The sequence below is a fragment of the Narcine bancroftii genome, chromosome 5 (assembly GCF_036971445.1).
Source record: "Narcine bancroftii isolate sNarBan1 chromosome 5, sNarBan1.hap1, whole genome shotgun sequence".
Taxonomy (NCBI): domain Eukaryota; kingdom Metazoa; phylum Chordata; class Chondrichthyes; order Torpediniformes; family Narcinidae; genus Narcine; species Narcine bancroftii.
This window is the reverse complement of record NC_091473.1, coordinates 133,996,624-134,019,217: the sequence shown is the minus strand read 5'-3', so window position 1 is coordinate 134,019,217 and position 22,594 is coordinate 133,996,624. Positions and strand designations below refer to the sequence as shown.

Genomic DNA, 22,594 nt, shown 5'->3' with positions numbered 1-22,594 from the left:
TGCAAACCTTGCAACAATATTTCCATGCATGCACAAATGCACATGTGAGCACACACACACACACACACACACACACACACACACACACACACACACACACACACACACACACACAGTGAATACATACATGCTTAAAGATGCATACATATGACCCCTTAATGGAAAAACTGTCAAGTTCCAGGAAAGAGGCCATTCTACCTACTCAAGTTGTTTCTGTGATGTTATTTGATGATGGCTCACCTGTGGCTCACCTCAGCTTGCTTTAGTCCTGCACCCTCTTCCTTAACCGAAACCCGACAGGCCTTTGTTTTAATTTTTTTTAATGCAGGAGGAAAATGTAAAATGGGGCCTTGACCAGCTCCACCACTGACTGGCTCCAAAAAGATGATGCTTGCGGTAGTGATGTGAGGGCCAGGTTGGAGGTTACAACAGAGTGGGGAGGGTTAGGGGCAGTGTGATTTATAAACACCGGGCACCAGGCAAACCTCGAATGTGGTCATTGTATCTGCAGTCCGTTTGTCACACTGTGCAGGGAGAACCAAGATAGGATTACACACCACTTTAAGTCTCAATTTGTGCAAGATGATCTTATTGGGTATGTGCATTATTGTTCTGTTGGGCAAACAATTTGTTCCTGCAATCTGTTCCTATTACAAAGCGTTTCCACTGCAAGCAGTTAAGTGCGTTAATGACCCTTTAGCAATATTGTGCTGTTATAAATGCTCGATGTTGTTTTACTATGTTTGCAGATGATTCTAGTTATGTTTTGTCAAAACAAATCATACGATGATCTTCCAATCATGGTGTGCATTGTTCCCAGATTACACAGATTGTTATTGCTTGTCTGAGCTGCAAATTTTCTTTCTTACCACCAGAAGTAAAATCAGATCCGTGTTATGTTTGAATGGTTTAAAGAGGACGGTTTAAGGATCTTATCTGGTTCCCACAGAAGACTCCCAAGCTAAAATCCTCCAGGTCCCATTTCCCATTCCAGCAATGCCACACCACTTGAGCTTCCCTTCCTTTTATTAGCTACAGTGAATTGGTTAATTCCAGTCCCCTTTCACCAGTGGTTTTGTGGCAGGCTGGACCAAAGGAAAACACAGGCACAATACTGTTTGGGGCAACACAGCTTTATTCCACTCACATAAAGATCTATTTGGTTGCTAGCTGTGCTCACAGTGTGATCACGGGGAGAGAGGGAGAGCACACAGTCAGGACCTTGGCTTTATATCATGGTGATCGAGTGTCATTAGGCCAGATGCCATGTCTCTAGGCCACCTGTGGGCTGAGTGAGTACTGCAGCATATAATCACATTCACCCCCCCTTTAAAAAAAAATCCTGCTATTGCTCACAAGTCCAGGCGTACCATTGGTTTTCACACCCTCTGGGAGCTCCTAGGGAGGCTGTGTGGTTTGGGCTGGGGGTGGATTGTTTGGCTGGGTGTTGTGGGTATACTGGGTGGGTTGGGGGTCCCCGGGGGGTGGCATTCGTCAGTGGTGTGTCTGAGGGGGGGGTTTGGGTGCTTGGAGGGGTGTCAATGGTACGATGATTCTTCTGGTTCTTCCTCTTCTTCTTTGGCCAGCGCCAGGTCCCTCATGGAGACGGAGTCCTCCCTCCCATCGGGGAATGTCACAAATGCATAGTTCTGATTCGCATGGATCAGCTCTCCCCTCTCGACCAGCGGGTCCATCTTATGCGTTCGGCCACGTTTCTTGATTAGCACTGGGCCTGGTGAGATCATCCAACGTGTCACCTCGATTTTGGGGTCGATTTCCTTGTGATAAAGAAAAATCTGTCATGTGGGGTCGTGTTCGTGGCAGTACACAATAATGAGTGTATCACGTCTAATGCCTCGGGTAACACTTCCTGCCACCTGGATACCGGGAGGTCCTTTGACTTTAGTATCAGAAGGACCGTCTTCCAAATTATACCATTCTCTCTCTCTACTTGCCCGTTCCCTTGGGAGTTGTAGCTTGTGGTGCAGCTGGTAGCAATCCACCCTCTCGGAAGTATTCCTGCAGCTTGGCACTCATGAAGGTTGCCCCCCTGTCTGTGTGCATGTAGTTAGGGTATCCACACATGCTGAAGATGGGTTTCAGGCACTTAATTATGGCTGCATAATTATGGATACATTATGCAGGTAGTTCAGACTGCTTGTGGGTGGTGGATACATCTGCACAGGGGATGGCAAAGGGGAACCGGGAGAACTCATTTATCACAGTGAGGAAGTAACAGTTGTTATTGGTGGATGGGAGGGGGCCTTTAAAATCGATGCTGAAATGCTCTAATGGCCAGGTGGATTTGATAAAGGTTGCCTCAGGCAGGCGGTAGAACTGTGGATTGCACTCTGCACATATATGACAACCCCTTGTAGTAGTCCTTACCTCTTCTGCCGAGAATAGCAGGTTGGCGTTTTTAATGAAGTGGAACATCCTGGTCACTCCGGGGAGCCCCAGCTCACTGTGGATATTCTGCAGCTGGGAGATGTGCTGAGTGGCCGCGCAAGGACCCATGGACAGCGCATCCAGAGGCTCATTGAACTTACCGGGGCGGTATCAGATGTCATATGAGTAAGTAGACAGTTTGATCCTTCAATGTAAGATTTTATCATTCTTTATTTTCCCCCTGTTCTGGTTGTCAAACATAAAAGCTACCGGCTGTTGGTCTGTGACCAGTGACCGCCAGGTAGTGCCTCTAGTGCCTTACTGCCTCCACTATGGCTTGGGCCTCTTTCTCCACTGCTGAGAGCATGGTTTCTGAGCCCTGCAGCATTCGAGAAAAGAAAGCCACCGGGCATCCCTCCTGGTTCAGGGTGGCTGCTATGGCTACATCTGAGGCATCGGTCTCCACCTGGAATGCGAGTGTTTCTATTACAGCGCTCATGGTGATGTGTGCCAAGTGATCACATAGGCTGTTAAATGCCTGGACCGCCTCACTGGGCAGAGGGAATTCTTTTGCTCTCATCAGTGGACGGGGGTATCACTGCGCGTAATAGGCAAATAAGCCTATAAGGCATCATTTGAGCAATTTGGGCGTAGAGGGGATGGGTAGGTCCATCAGAGCCTGCATGCAAGCCAGATCTTGTCCCACCTCCCCTACTGTACTATGTAACCCAACAAAGCCAGCTTCCTAGCCCTGAACACACACTTGTCTTTGTTGTATGTCAGGTTGCATTCTATGGCTGCCTCCAGGAATCTCTTTAGGTTTGCGTTGTGGTCATTCACCGAGTGCCCACAGATGGTAACATTGTCCAGGTATGGGAAAACAGCCTCCAGGCAGTAGTCATCCACCAGTCAGTCTATTTCCCTCTGGAACCCTGTTAGTGACTCCAAACGGAAGTCGGAGGAACTGATAGAGTCAGCCATCGGCTTCAAACGCCGTATAGGGCCTGTCGCTCCTCCTGATGGGCACCTGGTGGTACGTGACCTTGAGGTCGATGGTGGAGAAGACCTTATACTGGGCTATCGTATTCACCATCTCGCTAATCTGGGGGAGAGGGTATGCGTCCAGCTGTGTGAACTTATTAATGGTATGGCTGTAGTCGACCACTAAGTGTAGTTTCTCCCCCGTCTTTGCTACGACTACCTGGGCTCGCCATGGGCTGTTGCTGGGTTCAATAATGTCCTCCTGCAGCAATCGGCGTGTCTCCATTTTAATAAAAGCTCTGTCTCTGGGGCTGTACCTCCTGCTCTTTGTGGCTATGGGTTTATAGTCTGGGGTGCAGTGGGTAAATAAGGGGGGGGCTCGATATTAAGGACCGATAGCGCACAGCGCTTTTGGCTCGTAAGCACTACGGGGATCTGTGGTCTGTTGTGGATGATCGTGATGCTCTCCAGCTGGCATTGGAAGTCTAATCCCAACAGCACCGGGGCGCAGAACTGTTCCAGGACCAGCAGACGGAAGTCCCTATACTCCCTCTCTTTAATTTCTAGTGTCACCACACAGTACCCCTTTACTTCCACTGAGTGGGTGTTGGACGCTAGGAGAATCTGCCTGTTGCTGGGGTATTTGAGGAACCCGTGGCCCTTGGCTAATTTCAGCTCTATGAAACTCTCCATGCTACTGTTATCCAACAGACATTTAAAGTTCCATCCGTTCAACTGCACGGAGACCGTAGTCTCTGACAAATTGTGTGGACTCGCCTGATTGATCCTGAAGGAGGCCAGCGTGCACTCCTCTGTCTCCTTGTGGTCTCCATACTAGTGGCGCTCCTCCTCTGGATCCCAGGTCCAAGATGGCCTCTCCCTCTGGGCGCACATGGCGTTCCTTCCTGGCTGATCTGAGGAAGAAGCAGAGCTATCTCGCTGCCCATTTACATGACAATGGGTCTTGGTGGTCACCCGCGGGCTCCTGCGGACCCGAGCATAATGGCCTCATTTTCTACATTTCGACCAGTCCGTGTCTCTTGCCAGGCAGCTTGCCCGGGGGTGTGCTGAGGACCCAGGGATCTAGTTCCAGGCATTCCAGCCGTGACATCGTTAAGAGGTGCTGCCGTTGATTCGTTTCTAGGCACCCCGATCGCACTGGGGCTGGGGACTGTTGCCTCCACTGAAGAACATGGAACTCCCCAGGGACCAGCTTTACCTGATAGGTGTCCGCTAAGGGTCCGGCATCGTCACTCTCATCCCCATGTCTGAGCCAGTTTCCACCAGGTTTGGGGGGGTGGGGGGGGGGGGCTCGCACTCACGTCTCAACCATGAAGGATTTGTACCCCTCCTCAATCTCCTCCTCGTGCTTGGGTGGGATCGCTCAGTTCTGGGGCGATCTTTGCCTGCTGGCCATATTTATGTGAGTGGAATAAATTGTGGGAGACTGCACCTAAGGAAAACACAGACACAATACTGTTTGGAGCAGCACAACTTTATTCCACTCACATAAAGATCTAATTGGCTGCTAGCTGTGCTCACAATGTGATCCCAGGGGGAGAGAGAGAGCACACGGTCAGGACCTTGGCTTTATACCATGGGGCCCACCTGGTGGTCAGATGTCATTAGGCCGGGCGCCGTGTCTCTAGGCCACCTGTTGGCTGAGTGATGTACAGCAGCATATCATCACAGCTGAATGAGGGGAGATTTGATAGAGGTATTTAAAATTATGAGGGGGACAGACAGAGTAAATATAGAGAGGGTTTTTTTCCACTGAGGTTGGGTGAGATACAAACCAAAGCACATGAGTTAAGAGTGAAAGAGAAAAAGTTTAGGGGGAACATGAGGGGGAACTTCTTCACACAGAGAGTGGTGAGAGTTAGTAGCATAGCTAGTGGGGGTTACATTTATCAAAAGTGGCACCCCCCAATCTGACACCACCGCGTCCCCCGTCTGCCACCTCCCCTGCCTCCTTCCAGTCTAATACTTTACCAGCCCCCAACACCCGGATCCGATGCGGCGAAAATTCAGTGTGGCCTGTCATTCAACCACTGACTCACCATCTGGTATGTGGCACCTTTTTTTATGTGCTCTCTCCCCCTAAGTCCAGAACATGGCTACACCCCTGGTGGGAGCATGAAACAAGCTTCCAGCTGAAGTGGTGAATGCAGACTCAATTTACACATTTAAGAAGAATTTGGATAGGTACGTGGATGGGAGGGGTATGGAGGTAAGGAGAGGTGCGGGTCAGGGGGACTAGGAAAAAAATGATTCAGCACAGACTAGAAGGGCTGAGGTGGCCTGTTTCTGTGCTATAATTATTCTATGGTTCTATAATACCTCCTCCCCCAACCCCCCACCAATGTGATCTATCTGGATTGTCGTCTGATGAGGGTGCACAAAATCATTGAGGACCCCTTCCACCCTGCACACTGCATCCTTCAGCTATTGCCATCGGGAAAGAGATGCAGGAGGATCAGAGCCAGCACCACCAAGCTGAGGAACAGCTTCTTCCCACGGGCAGTGAGAATGCCGAAATGCCAACGGAAACTGCTCACCCTGACCATCTGAGACTCTCATATTCATGAAACAATATTTGTTTTTTATATAGATACTTGTCCTGCATATGTATTATTTGTCTGTATGCGTTTTATGACTGGCTGCGTGTCTGTATGTTTTGCCCGGAGGACCGGAGAACGCTGTTTCGATGGGTTGTACTTGTACAATCAGATGTCAATAAATTTGACTGGATTTGAACCGGGGCCTTGCATGACACTTCACTGGCAGCCAAAGCATGTCCAGCAGTAGTTCGCATTTGCTAAATTCATGCTTCTGTGTATCTTTAGGATAATTTCAATAGAAATTTGCTTACTTTTATCTTTTGCGCCTGATTTTCCTCTGTCATTCACCGTCCCAACTGCATTGTGACTTCAGCTGCCGGGGGTTTCCGTAATCGTGGAACTATCAAATATAAGTAATGTATAAGGTTATTTAGGCACATTTCCGGCAAAGCAAAAATTAGTAGTTGTGAGTGTGGAACCTGGCAGGTTGACAACTCTTCAAATATTTCAGTACTTTGGAAATGTGATCAGGATGTTTGTTTCCATTATATTTTCAGGCAGAAAACAAACATGATGAACAATTATCAAGAATAATTTTCCTCATTTCCCCACTGTTCAAGAATTTCCTCCAATCTGTATCCTCATTTAATGATTTTTCTGCACAGGGAAATAAGTCTTTCCTTCCTATGTAGACCACTGATAACATTATATACTCAACTGTAAGTCTCCTATGATCCTAGATGTGGCAAGTTATTTACCATGGTAGGAGAGTCTAGGACAAAAGGGCACAATTTCAGGATGAAAAGGCGTCAATTTAAAACAGAGATGCTGAAAATTTTCTTTAGACAGGGCCGGGAATCTGCAGAACCTGTTGTAGAAGCGAGGTCATTGGATATATTTAAGGCAGAGGTTGACAGGGATTTGATTAGTCAGGGCATCAAGGGTTATGGGGAGAAAGCCGGGGAGTAGGGCTGAGTCGAGGATGAATCAGCTCATGATAGAATGGTGGACCAGACTTGATGGGCCGATGGGCCTACCTCTGCTCCTTTATCTCGTGATCTTATGATCGAACAGAGCAGCAACAATGACTGAAAAACAAAGAATTGCTGGAGGAACTCAGCAGGTCAGACATGGGTTAGAAATGGCTAATTACTATCGGGGCTGACAGGTGATCCACATGGTCCACGTCATGGGAATGGAGAGCTTCGGGATAGCTGTTGAAGAAAGACACCAGATTGACACAGAACGGAATCCATTGTGAAATCTCAGGATCTGAGGAAGAATTTTTTGGGATGACAGAAAAATTATTTAATTTCAAGGGTGCTTGAAATCAGGAGAAGGTACTCTCACAACGTTTTCTAGATTTTGATGCCAACCATCATGGTGAACTATCCCTGATTTTGTCAGAGCTGCTATGCGGGGGTTAATACAGACAGGTAGTTATGGTCAGCGTGGACATCATGTGCATGGCTTCTTGCGCTGTCTAGTTCAGTGACAATGAAATGGTACCCAATTAGAGCAAAGGTGCCAAATGTTCTTCATGGTACAGAGATTTGAGAGGAAGTTTTACAGAGGTGGACAAGATCATGGCAGTTTAAGACAAAGGAGGGTTCCTTTTCTATGAGCAGATGGATCAAGAGACATTAGACAGATGTGAAGGGCAAATACACAAAATGAACAACAAGGAACAGCAATTTTACACTGCGACTAATGATGATGTGGAACTCGGGGATTTGATTAAGTCAGGGCATTTGTTGGTCATGAAAACAGTCCTGATCTGGAATCTCAGAACTGAATCGGATGGGCACGTGGGAAAAAATAAGGAGACAGTTCTGAAATGATTGTTCTACGGGGAGCAAGCATGGACTCAATGGGCTGAATGGCCAGATTCTGTACTGCAGCCGCTCTCTGGTCCGAACTTGCACCCATTTCTTTCTTCATTAGACAGAGGAGCAGAGATAGGCCACTTGGCCCATTGAGTCGGCTCCACCATTCTATCATGAACTGATCCATTCTCCCATTCAGCTCCACTAACCCCTCCCCACCCCACCTTCTCCCCATAACCTTTGATGCCCTGAGTATTCAGATGCCTGTCAATCTGTGGGTGCTTTAAATGCACCCAATGACTTGGCCTGCACAGGTGCCCATGGCCACAAATTCCAAAGGATCACCACTCTCTGGCTAAAGGAGTTCCTCCGCATCTGTTTTGAATGAATCCCTTCAATCTTGAAGTTGTGTATTTTTGTCCTTGACTCTTCTACCATGGGAAACAACGTTGCCACATCTACTCTGTCCAGGCCTTTCAACATCCAAAATGCTTCTATGAGGTCACCCTAATTATCTTGAATTTCAAGGAGAGCAGTCCAAGAGCTGTCAAACCCTCATATGGTAATCCCTTCATTCTAGGAATCATTCTTGTGAATTATCTCTGAATTCTCCGATGCTAGCACATCCTTTCTTTAAAAAGGAGCTCAAAACTGTACATCCCCCTCCAAGTGAGGCCTCACCAAACCCTTAGAGCATTTTTGTTTTCCTTTTTAGCCATGCAGTGATACAACCAGTCTGCGACTGCCTGCGCCTGTCTGCGTTCCTTCCTGCCTACTGCAGGGGAGATCCCTCTACACCTGCAAGGAGGTAACCTGGAAGGCTGGCTCCACCTACTCCCTGCCAATCTCCGGCCCCATATAAAAGCCCACACCGGCCCTTGGATGGGAAGTAGAGCACACGGAGCCAGAAGGGATACTGAACCTTGTGTGGAAGTTTTAAGCTAATTAAAACCTGTAGTACAGCCTTCATGGTTTGAGCTTGTTTGTTCACGCTGTGGTGCATCACAAGCCATTCGTCCTATTCTTTTAGAAAAAGGCCATTGTTGTGCATTCCAACACTTCAAGAACAGTGTCTTTCCAACAACAATTAGGGTCTTGAACCTCCCCTTGTTACCGCCAATCATAAAGTATACCAACACCACATATAACCATATAACCACTTACAGCACAGAACAGGCCAGTTCGGCCCTACTAGTCCATGCCATAGCAAATCCCCACCCTCCTAGTCCCACTGACCAGCACCCGGTCCATACCCCTCTAGTCCCCTCCTATCCATGTAACGATCCAGTCTTTCCTTAAACGTAACCAATGATCCCGCCTCGACCACGTCTGCTGGAAGCTCATTGCACATCCCCACCGCCCTCTGCGTAAAGAAATTTCCCCTCATGTTCCCCTTATAATTTTCCCCCTTCAATCTTAAACCATGTCCTCTAGTTTGAATCTCCCCCTTTCTTAATTGAAAAAGCCTATCCACATTTACTCTGTCTGTCCCTTTTAAAATCTTAAACACCTCTATCAAGGCCTCTCTGCACTTTTTTGTCTTTCATTATGGTGACTGTGAATATTTATTATTAATTTTTTTTTTGTATTTCTTATTTTGTTTTAATTTAATGTACACTGTTGTAGTTGTGGGGTTTTTATACCAGTACTTGTTCAACTGCAGCAAGTGAGAATTTTGCGCATTGGGTGATTTCTTTGCAGAAATCAATGTCAGATAAGAACAACTAACTTATTTTTTAAATATTTTCTTTTTGATTTCTAAGACTCGCACAAATCCAAAACAACAGTACAATCTTCCTCAACAATGATATGTCACTTTCAGAGTCCATTTGTCCCCCCACCAACCCCGACCGCCTACTCCTCTCCCTATCCTTCCATACTCTAATACCACAAGAAAAAGATTATTTACGTTAAGCATGCATAAGTAACCAAATATCTTTAGAGTCGCCGACCCTTAAAGGAACCAAATATAAACCCAGAGTAACATAAAGTAAAATGAAAAAGATACGAAACAGGAGCACGTCGCCTGCGCTATGACCCACTTTGTGGATCTCAATCGTTCCTCTATTAGTCAGATTTTTACCTTCAATTTAGAAAGGGTGTAACGAAGAACAACTAATTTCACAGAAAAAAAAAATCTCCTCATCTCTTTTCAAAATCAGTTCCAATTAACCTGCACGGTCTGCCTTCTAATCCTCCTGTCTCTTCATTTTCCTCATCAAAATGCCGCATGATCATAGCATGTAGAACATTACAGCTCAATACAGGCTTTTTGGCCCATGATGTTGTGCTGACCTACATAAACCTATGAAGGCATTCATAGCAAGAGGATTTGAGTCCAGGAGTAGGGAGATCCTGCTACAGCTGATCAGGGCCTTGGTGAGACCACACCTGGAGTGCTGCGTGCAGTGTTGGTCTCCTTATCTGAGGAAGGACCTCCTCGCCATGGAGGGGGTGCAGAGAAGGTTCACTAGACTGATACCAGGGATGGAAGGTCTTGCATATGAAGAAAGGCTGGATCGACTAGGTTTGTATTCTCTGGAATTTAGAAGATTGAGGGGGGATCTTATAGAAACATATAAAATTCTTAAGACGCAGGAAGGTGGTTTCCAGTGCTGGGAAAAACTAGAACCAGGGGTCACAGTTTAAGGATAAGGGGGAAGTTTTTTTAGAACCGAGATGAGGAAAGATTTCTTCTCTCAGAGAGTGGTGGATCTGTGGAATTCTTTGCCACAGGAAGCAGTTGAGACCAGATCCTTGTCAATATTTAAGGGTAGGTTAGATTTGGCCTTTGTGGCTAAGGGGATCAAGGGGTATGGAGAGAAGGCAGGAACCGGGTACTGATCAGCCATGATCATATTGAATGATGGTGTAGGCTTGAAGAGCCAAATGGCCTACTCCTGCACCTTTTTTGTATGTTTCTATGAAAAGAAACCAAATCCTCTCTACCCCATAACCCTCTATTTTTCTATCATCCATGTGTCTGTCTAAGAGTCTCTTAAATGCCCTATTGTTTCCAGCCTCCACCACCAACCTTGGCAATGTGTTCCAAGCACCCACAACCCTCTGCATCAAACGCTTACCCCTGATATTTCTCCCAAACTTTCCTCCTTTCACTTTTGTACAGATGTGCATCTTAATACCTAGCCAAAGGGCTCAGGCTTCGAAATGATGGTCATCTGTTACTTCTTTTGGATGCTGCACGACCTGCTGAGTTTCTTCAGTACCGCTGTATACTGCACATCTTTCTTAATCGCCCCTTTACGTCTGTGCTATTGAAAACAGCGCCAGGTAGAACAAGGGAGAGTATTAATTCTCTTCAATGTTTGGACAAGAATTCCCAGTGGGTCAATAATCTGGCCCAATCTGCATCAGAAGATCATGTCTCTTCCAAGATTCCCATGAAGAATAAGTGCGACAGGCCAAAAAAATATCTGTGCAGTTTCATGAAACCCTGGTCTGAATTTCCATCTGTATACAATTTGGATGTAAATAAAACCCAAGGATGGAGACTGACATTCTATTGTCCCAGCAGATGCGGGAGAGTGATAGCATTTTTTTTTTCGACAGATGCTACATCATCTTCTGACAGTTGACTGCTAAATATTCATGCTTTCCAGTTCGGCTTTCTCTCCAACATTTAATTTAGTTGTACATTAACAGGAAGGTTATCTTCAGTTCTGGAGGGATAGAACACTCATCATCCATGGGTAGAAATGGACAGTCATCATTTCAGGGTAACAACACTTTATGAAGACTAAAGTAAAAAGGGGGAGATCGTGTAGTGGCCCGATACAAAATGAACACAGCAATCTCACAAAACCCATGCAGGCTAATGGCCTTTCTTTCCGGTTGACAGCCTGCGCGGCGGGAACGCCGTTGACATTGTTTCCACCACCAACAGCAGGAAAACTGGGCCCAAATAAAGCAAGGGCAGGGAGTGCAATAAAGCAGTCTTGACAATACCCACATCGAGTATGTGTCGTCCTTCCGCTCTCTGCTCTGCATTGGTGACCCCCACCGATCCAAACGGCATTTGGACCCGAAGATGACCGATCAGTCAGCACTCCACGCAGTTTCCTTGAAGCTGCCAAAATTCTGGGCAACGCAGCCACTGGTGTGATACGATCAGGCCGAAGCCCAGTTCCAGTTCTGACAGATCTCCACCAACGCCAGAACTTCCTGCAGCAGGTCTCCAGAACAAGGCAAATACAATGCCCTCAAAGAGCTATTAACTCGCACTTTCAAGGTGTCATGGTGCGAGTGCAGAACCCGACTGGTACACATGGACGGCCTGGGAGACAGGGCCCCATCCCTCCTCAGCAGTGACCAGCTGGCTTGGGCTGAGGGGCACAAGCCTTGCCTGCTTTTCGAGTAGGATTTTCTGAAACAGCTGCCCGAGGATATTAGACTGCTGATCGCCGACGAAGACCTCAGTGACGCCAGGAAAGTCACCACCCAGGCGGACATGCTCTGGAGAGCGAAAAGGAACAGCAGCACCATAATGGAACAGATTGCCAGGCCACGCACACAGCGAACACCAAGACTGTAACAACCGAATGGAAAGGCAACTGGTCTCCCCCATCAACAAGTACTGTTTCATTCATCAGAGGTGGGGTACAGAGGACCGTTGATGCCAGCTCTCCTGCGTGTTTCAGGGAAATGCTGTAGCCAATGCTAATGGCTATGCCAGTTGGCCAACGAGACAGCCTCCTCCACATCTGGGACTCCCTCTCAGGATGGCATTTCCTGGTCAACACAGGTACCGAGGTCAGCGTCCTTCCCCTCTTCAGCCTACAACACCCAGAATGGGAAGCTGGCCCGGCCCTGAGGGCAGCGAACAGTACCAATAATAAAGATCTTTGGCACCCGGACCATCCCACACCACTTTGGCAACAACCGCTTCACATAGACTTTTACACTGGCAGCGGTGGCACAGCCGCTCCTGGGAGCAGACTTCCTCCGGCCCCACTGTCTGCTGGTGGACCTCAAAGGGTGGCGTTTAGTGCATGCCAGGACTTTCCAGTCTTTCTCCCTGGGTGAGAAAACTAAATTACTGCCCCCCCCCCCCCCCACCACCTTGACTCCGTCACGGTCTCTGACAATGAATTCATGCTCATCCTGGCGGAATTCCCTTCCACCGTGGTGTGGTGCCACAGTTTACCTCAGCCGAGCCCAAGCACAGGGCATGGCACCAAATCCTGCCGGAGGGCCCCTCACTCCATGCTAGGGAACATCGCCTTCCTCACGAGAAACTCAACCTTGCAAAAGAGGAGTTTAAAAAGATGGAGGAGCTGGGGATCATGCAGTGTTATGACAGTTCCTGGGCCTCCTCTCTCCACATGGTATCATAGGCAGTGGGAGGGTGGAGGCCATGTGGAGACTACTGCCACCTCAATGAAGCCACCACACCAGACAGGTATCCTGTACCATATATACAGGATTTCACCGTGAATCTACCAGAGGCGTGGATATTCTCCAAGGTCGACCTCATCTGGGGCTATCGTCAGATCCCAGTCCAGCCCGATGACATCCTTAAAACTGCTATTATCACCCACTTTGGGCTGTTTGAGTTCCTAAAGAGGCTGGAACCTCAGGTTTGTGTTCATTTACCTGGATGACATCCTGATAGCCAGCTGCAATAGCAAGGAATATACAAGACATTTGGACATCCACCTGATTGACTTTGGCCTAAAAAATCATTCTGGCCAAATGTCAGTTCAGACTAGAAACGATAGACTTCCACAAAATTGACAAATACAGGGCGACACACCTATCTGAAAAGTAGAGGCCATCAGGCACTTCACCAAACCTCACACAATGAGGGGCCTGCAGGAATTTTCTGCTATGATCAATTTTTACTACCATTTCATACCAACGGCAGCCTGATCGTGCAGTCCCTATTCGCACTAATGGTGGGGAAGGAAAAAAAGAGGTCTCTGGGACAGGGAAGCAGCTTGGAAATATTTCAGAAGGAAAAAGACATACTGGCTAACGCTACACTTCTGATTCACCCCAGGATGGATGCCCTGACCGCCCTCACAGTAGATGCCTCCAACACAGCGGTCAGGGGCATGCTTGAACAGTTGATCGAGGGGCAGTGGCAGCCCCTGGCGTTCTTTTGCAGACACTTGCGGCAACCTGAACTTAAATCCACCACCTTCGATCACGAACTCTTGGCACTGTACCTTTTGAAGGGAAGGCAATTTAAGGTTTTCACAGTCCACAAGCCATTATCCTTCACCTTCCAAAAATTGCCAGACCCGTGGTCAGCCAGGCAGCAAATGCACCTGTCCTATGTGTCTGAGTTCACCACAGACATTGAATGCCAACGTAGTGGCCAATGCACTGTCACGACCAGCGATCCATTCCATCCAGACCCTGTCCCAGGGGATAGATTTCATGGCCCTGGCCAAGGCACAGCAGACAGACCCCGAGACTTCCATATCCTATGCGACATGTCCACCATCCAACCCCACCCCATCATACTGGCAGCCTGAGGCGGCAGGTTTTCAACACAGTGCACAACTTGGCCATCAGGAATACTGTCAAGATGGTAGCCACCAGGTTCATCAGCCACAGCCTCCAAAAGTAGGTCAGTCAATGGACCAAGGCCTGCATACTCTGCCAGACATGAAGGTACAGACTCTCATCAAGGCAACCCTCCCAAACCTTCGAGCCAGCGCAACGAATATTCAGTCTCGTCCGCATAAAATTTGTAGGACTGCTGACGATCTCCTGGGAGGAAAGATACCTTTTGACAATGGTTAATTGCCTCATGAGATGGCCAGAAGCATTCCTACTGGCAGAAACAATAATTGAGGCCTGTGCCAGAGCCTTGATTGATACCTGGGTGGCAAGGTTCAGAGTCCCACAGCACATCTCGTGGGGCGATGGCTAACCTTCTGGGAACCCAATTCCATCATAAAACAGCATATCAGCCCCAGGCCAACAGGTTGGTGGAGCAGTTCCTCAGACACCAGAAGGCGGCTCTGATGGATTGACTCAAGGGATCACAATGGGCAGATGAACTACTGTGGATACTCCTGGGATCCACACGGCACCAAAAGAGGACTTCAACACCTCAGTGGTGTAAAATGTATATGACGTGCCCTTAATCATTCTGGGGGAGTTCTTGGCTGCTGCCAAGGACACAGAAGAACCACCAGCAGCGATGTTGGAAAAATTAAGGGAGTGACTGAGCACTCTAGCCCCGACACAGCCTTCACCACATGCCCAACCCAAAACATTTGTCCCCAAAGATCTAAAGACATGCAAATACAATGTGGAGCACACCACAAGCCTCTGCAGTGACTGTACGAGGGGCCTTACCAAGTGACCAGACACAACAGATCCACATGCATGCTAGACATTGACGGTAAGGAGGAGACGTTCACTATCGATTGCCTCAAGCCAGCACACATGGACACTAGCCAACCGGTCACCAGGCAGCCCCTGCGTAGCAGGGGCAGGCAGTCAAAATCAAAAGACAGTGCCCGGACCACCTGTTCTGGGGGTGGGTATTGTAGTGACCTGCTACTGGGAGGCGGCCTAAAACGCAAAATGGCAGATGAACACAGCAGTCTCACAAAGCTCACAGAGGCTACTGGCCTTTCTTCCCGGCTGACAGCACGTGCGGCGGGATTGCCAACTGTTCAGCGGCCGGAATGCCATTGACGTCACTTCCACCGGCAATAGCGGGGAAACCGGGCCCAGCGGCGGGAAACTGGGCCTATATAAGCAAGGGCAGGGAGAGCAATAAAGCAGTCTTGAGGATAACCGCATTGAGTGTGTGTCATCCTTCCACTCTCTGCTGTAGCACGCACGCTACAATATTACGTATAGAAAGAGGGAAAGATGCTAAAAAAGGCCCAAGAGGTGATTGAGAATACTCAATGAAGGTGGGAGAGGTGGAGAGATGGGTAGATGGAGCGAGCACTGGGGAGAGGAAATTTGGTGGAAAATTAGTATAGGAGTAGGTGAAGAAGAGATGGAAATAGTGCAACGATGGTAAGTTTTCTTTTCTATAGACACAGGATTGGGAGCAAAAGAGGAACATTTTAGAATGCTGGCAATAGATGTCTATAATTAACTCAAACCAATAAGGGTCTGTGAGGGATCTTTAGGGATTAATGAGGGTCTGTGTAATGAAAATGATCAAGAATTTCTTGTCATACATATTGCACAATGTACACGTGCATCAAAATTATTTTTTGCTACTGCCAAACAGGTATTTGTAAAAAAAAATCTGTAATGGTACATCTAATTGAATTTAAAAAAGACAATAAATAATTAAGATAGATAATGAATCGTCACAGTAATCCCAGAGCAAAAAAAGTGACTTACAGTAGGGTAGAACTGTAGCTGATCCTTTGGTGTTGCCTGAGTAGTTTACTATAACAAGTAGGGGTGGTGTTCAAGAACCTGATACCTGTTCAAAATAAACTGTTTTTGAATCCAGAAGTGCTGATTTTAAGGATTCTGTTCCTTCTTCCCAAAAGTAGCATTAAGAAGAGGTTGTAACCTGGGTCCTTTCTGATGTTGGCTGCCTTCCTGAGGCAGCGCCTCACACAGATGCCTTCAATGGATGGGAGCCTGCAATGGACTTCCCTATGTTTGCTACCTTCTGCATTTCTGGACACTTGAATTCTCAAATCGGACTGCGGTGTAGCCAGTCACCATACTTTCCACAGTGCATCTGTAAAGGTTTGATAGAGTATCAGACTTTTGAGAAAGAAGAGTTGGTGTGCATTTTGGGTTGGAGATCCTTGATAGCACTGATTCAATGTCGAAGCTTTATAAAATGATTGTTGACTCATTCCAGAGATAGAGGATACCAATGAATTTTTAATTTAATTTTAACGATACAACAGAGTAGAAGGCCCTTCCCACCCCGTGAAACCTGCGCCGCCCGATTACACCCAATTAAGCTACCAATCCTGTATGTTTTTGGAGGATGGGAGGAAATTGGATCACATGAGGGTAAACAAATAAGCCACACAAGTCGCAAGGAGATTGTACCCTCTCCTTCTGGACAGTGCTGGATTCGAACCCTGGTCACTGGTGCTATACTAGCTCTGCCACAAGCACGATGCTAAACGAGGCGCCCCACGGTTAATGGGGAAATTCATAAAATGAGAACAGTTTGCCGAGCTGAAGTATTCACTTCCTTTTTCATTTGAGTTATTTAATAAATAAATTCCCATTGCTGATATTCTGTTTCGCTTGCGATGTAGTCCTTGGAGAACTAATAACTGGGTAGGTACTTTGTGACATCCGACGCATTAAAGTCCATGATATGCTATTTGTCATAATAAAATGGTTATATGGTTATATGGTTAATAAGTTCCTACAAAGTGCAGTTCACTCCACTCTGGAGGATGTTTAGCAGGACAACACTGGCAACTAATTAGATTTCAGTCCTGTACATTTAATAGCCATCACCAGATGAACCACTTTAGACAATTAGCAAGATGAGTGGGCCTTTTTAATACATTGTTACTTATTTTCACCACCCCAGCAATAAAATATTTCTGAAGAGCATAATTAATAATTCCATTTAAGGAAAAAATGCATTCAATAATGCAATTCCCAGGATCATTTGTGTCATCGTTCTGAGATGTGAAGTTTGGGAATATCATGAGTTTAGACTGAGCTTTGTGCCACATTATCAGTGAAGATGGTAAGCAGTTCCTCCACGATCTTGCTCAACAACATCATTCCGCAAGGGTGTACACTGAGCCCCCTGCTATCCTCCCTCTGCGCCAAATATCACTCCATGGTGAGGCAGAATTCAGAAAGCAGATTGAGATCCTAGTAGCCTGGGGTGTAGGGAGCTCTGAGGAGAGGGAGTACCTTAGGTGCTGATAGCTGCGCCTCACTAAGGTGGGGATGGTAGGCATCACTGGACCTCACACATCTCCTAAATCTCTCACTTGTTGGATCCTGATGCCACACCCTGGAAACTGCTTCATCTAGCGGGCAAAAACAAGTGAGGGGGTGGTGTCATTACTACACCACTAGGTGATCATCCCAACGGTGGATCAGGCAGAAGAGGAGACATCTCCCAACGGCTGCAAAGGCGGATGAGGATGCCCAACAATGGGTGGGGAAGCCTGCGAGCATGCCGCAGAAACTGCCGTGAACCCACAATGCTCAGGGCTTGTCTACCTAGCTTGTGAAGCCTGGATTCAGCGGAGTGTGCGGAAGAAACCATCACTGGTTCAACGGGCAGAAAGGCGATTCTCAGCAATGCGTCGTGGAGTGCTAAGAGGGGACAGCAACACACACACAGAACACTGCTGGCCATCCACTACATCCTGACCTGTCTCTAGCTGTCTCGACTATGTCTTCCCATTGGGTCCAGATAGGCTGGGGCGAGAGAGTGAGGCTGACGACCTGCGCAACTCTCCCCCACTTTAATCCAAGTCAAGTGCAAATCATGACTTAAACCTTGAAGTCAAGGTCACCTTCAACTACAAAGGATGAACAACAACCGCTTGGTGCCAAGATAAGAATAATTTTCTGTCAACAAGACAAAGGAGCTGATCATAGAGTTCAGAAAAGGGGGTAGAAACCATTCCCCTGACCACATCAATGGCAATGAAGTGGAGATGGTAGATAGCCTCAAGTTCTTGAAGGTAAACATTTTCAGTGACCAAACCTGGACCGATCATATCGATGCAACAATCAAGAAACACACCAACGTCTCAACTTCCTCAGAAGGCTTATAAAGTGTTCCAACTGATCTTCAACAACTTATACAGAGCACCATGAAAAGCAGCCCAGCTGGATGCATCACATTGAGGTATGGGAACTGCTCCACCCAAAATTAGAAGAAGCTGTAGATGGTGGCAATGAAACTCAGAACATCTCACAGACCTCTCGCATTCCCTCCTTCAGCTCCTCCTACATTGCCTGGGAAAGGCAGTCAACATACCAAGGGATCCTTTCCATCTCGAACACACACTCTCTTCCCCCTATCCTAGTCAGAGAAAGTGCAATAGTGTGAAATGCACCAACAGGCTTAGGCAGTATCTGCTCCACAGACATCAGTCCCCTGAATGATCCCCACAACAGAGATCTATTGCTATGTATTAATTGATCCTTTCACTGCAATGCTACAGGGACAGGGAACTGCGGATGCTGGAATCTGCAGCCAAACAGAATCTACTGGAGGAACTCAGTGGGTCAATCAGCATTGGTGGGAGAAAAAGAATGGGTGATATTTTAAGCCAAAACTCTTCATCGAGGCTGCAATGTACTCTTCTGCTTTATGCTTCTATGTGCATATTAGAATTGACTTGCTGGACTGCTTGTGAAAGAACCCTTCTTGCCGTACCAGGTATAACGTAACAAGAAACTTGAAAGCTCTTGCTGAGACAATAAGCTAGTGGCAGCAAATTTTATTCCAGAGACTCTGTGTACGCTCACAGTCATACACAGGATGTGGACCAACCTTGGTTTCTGGACCCACCATAATAACCACCTCCTATGCTTCCTTGAAGGGTCCTCTTGTGTACCTCCATTAGCAGAATGGAGCCCATACAAGAACTGTTCTGCCCCAGACCACCAAAAACTGCAGAGAGTTGTGAATGTGGTTCAGGCCATCACTCATCTAAGTCCCACCACCTCACTCACCTTGGTGACCACTCCATTTACAACTCCCACTGCCTTAGAAAAGAAGCCAACGTAGTAAGACTCCTCCTGCCCCGGCCACACACTCCCCACCCTCCACCAAGCAGCAAGAAGATGCACGTGCGAGATCGTAAAATCATTCAGGAAAATCTTTCCTGCCCTTAACAAACTCCTGAATGAACTCCAACATAGTAAAATTGTGTTGCCTTTATTCCAAGCCAATTAATCTATGTCCCTCTCTCTGTAACTCGTTTTGTACTGTTATACTCGTAGTATGTATGCAATGTTTATTGGTCTACTTGCCAAAAAAAAGACTTCTGACCTTGCGTTGTTGATGCAAGTGACAGTGAACTTGATCTTTAATTTGTAAAGAAGCCAGAGTCCCTTGACAAGTTCAAAAGAAATTAGCCTGTCTGCAGATTGCATGTTGACTATAATAACTTGATTACTCATTGGAGAGTTGTTTGTGAATTAGAATTTGAATTTATTGTCAAAGCACAAACATGACATCGCACACAACCCTGTGATTCTTTGACCAGCAGGCAAGGCAGATGTACACAACATTTGTGAACAAATAAAGAAATGGAAACAAACTGCAATACAGAGAGGAAAAAAAAATCACGTCCTTAAATGAGTCCCTGATTGAGTTTGTTGTTGAGGAGTCTGATGGTGGTGGGGGGGTGGGGGGAGCAGCTGTTCCTGCACCTGGTGGTGTTAGACTTGTGGCACCTATACCCTTTTCCTGATCCACACCACCCAACGAGAATAGAGCATGTGCTGGGTGGTGTGCATCCTTGATGATTGCTGCTGCTCTCCGACGGCTGCGTTCCCTGTAGATGTTCTCGATGGTGGGGTGGGTTTTGCCTGTGATGTCCTGGATCTTTTGCGGGGCTTTCTGCTCAGGAGTATTGGTGTTCCCATACCAGACCATGATGCAGCTGGTCAGCACATTTTCCACCACACATCTGTAGAAATTTGCAGGGTTTCTGATGTCATACCAAACCTCCGCAAACTCCTGAGGAAGTGGAGGCGCTGACGTGCTTTCTTCATGATGCTATTGGTGTGTTGGCTCCAGGAAATATCCTCTGCGATAGTGACTCCCAAGGACTTAAATTTGCTCACCCTCTCCACCTCTGATCCCCCAATGATCACTGGATCATAAACTCTATCCTCTCCATTAAATTGCCCCTCCTAAAGGTCACCTGAAAAATATAGCTCAGCCACCTCTCTGGGGTGGTTGATAATCTGCCCTCATCCCTCCACTGCAACTCCCCTCCCCAGCCTTTAGAATTTTTCTCCATCATCAAATAGCCAAGCAGGTAAAGGGACCTACTTCAGAGCTTTGCCACGAGCTTTGAGCAAGGTTTGCCTTTGTGAAACATTGACAGATCTGCTGTGCTTTCCTGCAATTTGTTTTTATATCAACATTTTCACTTTAAGTTGTGCAGCAAAACATTATTATTTTTCTCGCCATTCTCTTCTGTTTGGTGTGAGACCACACTTAGAATATTCATTTCCGTTCTGGTCATCTCATTAGAGGAAGGATGTGGAGAGGGTGCCGAGGCGATTTACCAGGATGTGACCTGGATTGGAAAATGTGTCTTGTAAAACAAGGTTAGCAGAGCTAGGGTTTTTCTCTTTGGACCAAAGTAGGATGAGAGGTGACTTAAGAGGTCTACAAGATTATGAGAGGCCAGCACTTTTATCCCAGGGCCGGAATAGCAAACACCAGGGGATATCTGTACAAAGTGAAGGGAGAGAGGTTTAGGGGAGACATCAGAGGTAAGTTTTTTTTTTATACGCAGAATTGTGGGTGCCTGGAAAGGTGGTAGTGGAGGCTGGAACAATAGGGGCATTTAAGAGACAGACACATGGATTAAAAAAAGAGAGGGTTTCATTTTCCTTTGGTAGGTTTATATAGGTCAGCACAACATCATAGACTGAAGGGCCTGTTCTGTGCTGTTATGTTCTATATGGAGAAAGATTGCAAGTTAGACTTGGAGGTTTTATGAACTCAAAGCTACATGGGATAGCTGTCGTGAATTGCATTGAGGTATTTAATGGGAAGTTGGAAACGAAGGCACAGTAAAGAACAGCAGAGTGAGATAGAGTGGTTCAAAGCATGAGAACCTGAAAGGACTCGTTGGATCAAGTAGCACCTCAGGAGAGAAGTGGCAGACAGAATTGTAACAGGCCCACACAGTTAGGCCGAATGGCCTGTATATCTGTGCCAATTCCACGTCACCCTGTGAAACATTCTGACCAAACGCAGTGGAAATGACAGACAGCAGATTTTGAGTGTTGTGGGAAAAAAAATCAAGGGCTGAGCTGATGTATCGAATGAAGTGTCATCAGCTAATTCATGTGCTTTGCTGTCTGTCTCTGAGCATTTTAAAAACAAAGTTAATTGAAATGGTGTGTATTTATATAACAGTACAGATTAACTCACTGAGTCACTGTGGCATTGAAAGGCAACTGCTCAGAAAGGCTTCTCAGAAAATTACCTTGCCCTCTAAAGCACTAAGTAATTTTTATTTTATGGGGGCGGGGAAAAGAGCTATATAGGAGAAGTCTGGCCTGAGATTAACCCCTGCCCCCCTCCTCCCATGCACAGTATTTATCAGTAAAGAAACAGACATCATCAAAACTTCACCTCAGGACAGCATGATGACTCACCTTGTCGAGCAAGTGCCTCACAATGCCCCAGGGTTGTCCCTGACCTAAAGTGCTGCCTCTGGGGAGTTTTCATGCTCTCCCTCTGGCATTCCTCTGGGTGTTCTGCTTTCCTCCCATAGACGTGAATGTCAGCAGGTTAAATTGACCACCATAGATTGCCTCTGGATTGTAGGTGGTTGGTGGAATCTGGAGGTAATGTGGACGGAAGAAAATGGGATTAGTTTAGGCATTTGACGAGGAACACTAGCTCCATGGGCCAAAAGGCTTGTTCATAGAATCTTACATCACAGAAGCAGGCTCTTCAGCCAACTTAATCCATACCAAATGATTTACTCCATCTTGTTCCATCAGCCTGCCAACTGTTCCATACACTTCCCATGTATATACCTGTCCAAACTTCTCTTAAATTTCATAATCAAATCTGCATCCATTCCCTCTGCTGTCAGCTCATTCCACACTCCCACCACCCTCTGAGTGAAAGCATTGTCCCTGGTGTTCCCTTTAAACATTTCCCCTTTCACCCTT

General features: G+C 46.9%; 1 long non-coding RNA gene across 1 annotated transcript; it reads right to left on the bottom strand.

The window, feature by feature from the left end:
• Positions 1–1,142: 1,142 nt before the first annotated feature.
• Positions 1,143–22,236, bottom strand: LOC138762814 (uncharacterized). Its single transcript, XR_011357170.1, has 3 exons — positions 22,070–22,236; positions 6,242–6,330; positions 1,143–4,283 (listed from the first exon to the last, which is right to left on the bottom strand). It is a non-coding gene; the product is annotated as an uncharacterized lncRNA (long non-coding RNA).
• Between the last annotated feature and the right edge of the window lie 358 nt (positions 22,237–22,594).